Genomic DNA, 4,818 nt, shown 5'->3' with positions numbered 1-4,818 from the left:
ACTCCTCACCCCGCACCTTCAACAACTTCCATGGCCGACCTCCTCAAGGAGAGCAAGGTGGGGATGTCACTTTACCAACTGCTTCAATTTAGCCCCGAGTGCAATTCGATCTGCTACTGCACCAACTAGAGGAGGGGTCAAAGATTCAAGGTGGCGAGCCACGGATTCGAGCTGGCCTACAAGTACCAAAATGTGTGGGCATCACTCATGTAATCAACGCCCTCACCAATTTCAAGAGCCCTGTAAGGTTCCTCCCTTTAAAAATGGGAGAAAACACTTAAGATAGTCCGCTAAGTCTTATCTTGGGAAAAAATTTCCTATTCATCGACACCTTGACCCTGTAGAGATTCAAGGATACGATTTATAGGTATGACCTAGCTCTATCCCGCAGGGGGAGCGTGATTTCCTAAACATCAAATCACCCATAGGGCAATTGATCAAAAATTGGGCAACTACTAGACTTGATTTCTAGGGACAACGCTTTTTTCCTCATCTTATGCAAGGCACAGCCGCTGGCCTAGTCTTCTTGAATAGAGTTGCCCAAGAACCTAACTATCTAACGTAGGGCTTTCACTTAATTTGTTGGAAAGCTACCCGACTAATCGGGTCCACCCATCCGTAGGATGGTGCCGTCAAGGCATTCCATCCTCCCACTTTCCACCCTACTCACGCATCAATTTGTTTTCTAATTAATACTACCACACTGTTTGACATAAATAAGCATATTCCTTAATTAGGGCCCTTCTTCACAAGGTTCGTTATAACAGCCTTCTTACACAATACAATCATACCAAAGACAAGATGCAATTATATAAAAAGTTTATACATGAATCCATTTCCATACAAGCCAATCCGGCTCTCTTATTATTATTCTGCCGATGATCTAGAATTCGGCCTTCCAGCCTCTACATGCTGGGCAAAACCCTACGGGACCATACACCTCATCGTCGGCCGCTGGCGAGGACTCAAGCCGGCCTGTCGCCCTCTCAGGCTCCATCGCTCGATCCTCCCGCCCCTCAGAGGGATGTCTGCGCACTAGGGTGGGCTTATTTACCGCACTAGCCTGGGCCCTCAGAACTAGGCAGCCTCATAATCTCTCGCCTCAATCGGCGATCCTTATTCTCCCAAAGGTATGAGGGATACCTTGGGCCATTCCCGGGCTTTGCTAATGACGCCGCCCGGCTACACAAGCACGGAACGGAGTTAGCGTTGAAGCCAAAAGAAATCTTGAATTCCAAAGATAACAACTTCAATGCAATTTTCTAAGTATAGCATTCACAATTCATGAAGATAGCAATTTCAACGCAATTTATCGAAAACAACATCACATAATTCGTAATTTCATATAACTTTTATGTCCTCGTTTTAAAAGAAAAAGACACCATTCATTAATACTATTTTAAGGAAAATTCTCTTCTTTTGAAAATTAACCAAGCTAACCTGGCCACCATTTCCTTGAGGGACTTGAAAAGGGAGGACTGGAGCCACATTGGGCGCATCTCCCTCCATCTCGTTGTTACGTGTGCCTCTTGAGATAATATTTTGCCGTCTCCGGGATGAGGCCATCTTAGGCGTCGCCTTGTAGAGCTCGCTGCTGCGATCGAAACGCTTCAGTCGGATCTGAATTCCGAGCTCGTTTGCTCGCCGTATGAGCAAAAGAATATGGCGCACGAACCCTTGCTTGAGCCAAAAATCTCTTACTAAAGTCTACGCAAATGGGGGGCGGGGGGGGGGGGGGGGGGATTGTGAGATGTCCTTAAGCCCAAAGGCAAAAACGTGGAGAGGGCTGGGAGGGGTGGCTGCAAGCCTCTCTGTAAGTCTATTCACACGGGGGGGGGGAGAAGAGTTAAGGACACTGGTCCATGGCAAGAGGAGGATGGAGGAAAATTGGCTTATCTGAAAAGAGCCAAATGAGGGGGTGTGAGAGGGGTGGCTGCAAGGGCGGCTGTACTTGCAGCAAGTACGCTACGGCGGTACGGACGGCGGCACAACAGGGCATACGCTACACAGAAGTGCGTGCCGACTGAGGAGCACCCCGGGGGTTTATATAGCTGAGGGGTGAGGGTACGGGCACTGCGCAAAGCAGGGGTGAAAGGACGGTGTACCTTCAAAGGCTATGGATCAGTGGCCTGCATGGGTCTACGGGAAAGGTACGGTGTCGGTTGTCTGTGAAAGGAGTGGTACGCATGTACCTTATCCGGTCTGGGTGTCCGCCCAAGGGTACGCGTGGACCAAACAGTGGACGGCCGTCCTTTGGTTCTTGGGCGGCCATTGTACGGGCGCCCTAGTAAGTGTGTACGGACCAAATTTTGGGGCGGGGCACCCAAATTTGGGGCGCTCGCCTCAATTTGCGTGCCGGACCGTCCCGGGGGGCGAAAATTTTTTTTGTCCGAGAGGTTCTCCTGGTCGCAGGGGTTCAGACCGTTCGTTAATTGGACGTGCGGTCGTGTATTTATTAAGGTTTAAAGGTCGCCGTTTTTTAACTAAAATGATTGAAATTAGCGTATAGGCTTGATCCGGTGTCCGTTTTGGATGCTGTAAAATCCTATATTAGGGTAAAATCGCGCGCAGATTCCAAATTTGGGCTCAGAATTTGAAGATTCTAAGTGGAAATGACTCAAATAATAAAATTATTGATATTTATACCATAAAAACTCATAATTACATGGACATTTCTTTATTAGTGAAGATGGGTACGTTACATCCTTCCCCCCTTAAAGAAATCGAGATGTCCTCATCTCGTCATGAATTGGGGATAATCCTTTAAGAGTGTAGCTTCATCTTCCCAAGTTGCATCCTCTTCAGGGTAATCTTTCCACTGAACTAGATGTTCTACAAGAGTTCTATTTCGGAGTTGCCTTTCCCTAGAATCTATGATGCTATTGGGCTGTAATTCAAGGACTCCTTGAGTAGGGATTACAACTTGTTCATCATCAAGAATATGATCGAGACTGGGGACATATGGCTTTAACAAACTTACATGAAATACATTATGGACTTTGATATGGGCTGGAAGTTGGAGTTTATAGGCACTTTTACCTGGACACTTGATAACTACCACTGCCTCTTGCACCTTGGTGGGTAGGGGTTCCACGGCCTTGATTTTCTCTGTTACCTTGGGGGAATGATGTTGCCATCTTGGGACAGTTGGCTCTAAAGTGTCCCGGCTCATTGCACTCAAAACACAGAGGGCCTTCTCTGGAAGAAGCAGCATACGAGCGGGGGGCAAAAGAGTTGCCTTGTCGCCCTCTGTTGTAGTAGGGGAAATTCTGTTGAGGTTTCTTGTAGGGTTGATCTCTAAGGTTTGCCTCAGGGTAAGATCTCTTTTGATTCTTCGGTTTGTTAGCCTTCATTTCTTTCACAAGGGGCTTTGCTCGTATGAGAGCATCCTGTAAAGTGGTTGGCCTCATTGCTTCAAGGCGGGAATCTAGGGGTTCATTTAGCCCTTGGCAGAAACGAGCCACTTGCTGGGAAGTAGTCATGGCTGGGGCATATTTCCGAAGGGTAATGAATTTGGAATAGTAGTTCTCAAGAGTTAAGCTGCACTGTCTAAGACTAAAGAACTCATTCATCTTTATGGACTCATGGGATGGAGGAAGATATCTTTCCTTCACTGCCTGTTTGATGTCTTCCCACGTTTGAGAATGCTCGGTGACTTCCTTGTCACGGCACCACTGTTTCCACCAGAGTTTAGCATCTCCAGTGAGGCGAAACCGTGCGAGCATAGACTGATTTGCTACTCCAGTACCGGCAGCAGAGAAATAATCGTCCATCGCCTCAATCCAGACTTCAGCATCCTTCTCAACCTTTGAACCTTCTCCTTTAAAGGAGGAAGGTTGCATTTGCTTGAGCAGGAGCTTCTTCTCCTGGGTATCGGTATAAAGCGCATTGGAAAGTGGAGGGTGGTCATCCTGGCCATCATCGTAAAAACAATTTTTAAGATTACAAGATTCATATTTGCACAACGCTTAATTTTTGGAGAGCAAAACCATTGAAATTATTTTATTTCCAAATATTTACAAGGACAAGTTTTATTACAAAGATCTGAGACTAATATAATTAGTCTTATTTGACATCAAGGGATATTCCTAGGCTTCACTGTGACATAAGGGTAGAGCGGTCCACATATGTGAAATATGGGGGTTCCGCTGTAGTTTCTAAGACTCTAAAAACTGATGGTAAGGGTGGTAAACTCTGGATTGGGGTGGGTCCCAACACTGCTACTCTATCAGCAGGTAAGACCTGCATCACTTTGTCATACACCCAACGATCCTGAGGTATGCGAACCCCATCTATAGTCACCGAGGTGTCGTCCCTGGGGGTACCGACGAACCAAAATAAGCGGACCATCTTTAGCTTCTCAATCCAACGAATCCGCTTAAGGTCGGTGGTGAGGTTCCCAATCTGATCCGCTCGGATGATGAAGTATCTCGGCCCACGACTCCAGAAATCTCTACCCCATCCTCTCTGAATACGAGAGAAATGAGGGAGGGATATCTTCTCTAATATCTGCACCATGGTGTCGCGAAACTCGAAATTCGAGGAGTGACTAGCAGTCTCGAAGATGCATTGGAAAACTAGAAATTTGGAGTAGGCATCTTCCTCTTCCTACAATCATTCAAACATCAATTTAACTTATTTGTTTAAGTAGGATATCTTTTCTAATTAGCATTTCGTTAGGTAAAACATTTATTACAAAACAGTCCTTAAACAGCAATTCCTAGGAGCCAAACAGGCTCTGATACCAATTGTAAGGTTCCTCCCTTTAAAAATGGGAGAAAACACTTAAGATAGTCCGCTAAGTCTTATCTTGGGAAA

This window comes from Cibotium barometz, chromosome 37 (assembly GCF_041138505.1).
Source record: "Cibotium barometz isolate CiBa-2024 chromosome 37, ASM4113850v1, whole genome shotgun sequence".
Taxonomy (NCBI): domain Eukaryota; kingdom Viridiplantae; phylum Streptophyta; class Polypodiopsida; order Cyatheales; family Cibotiaceae; genus Cibotium; species Cibotium barometz.
The sequence above is the reverse complement of the archived record's forward strand: the minus strand, read 5'-3'. Positions refer to the sequence as shown.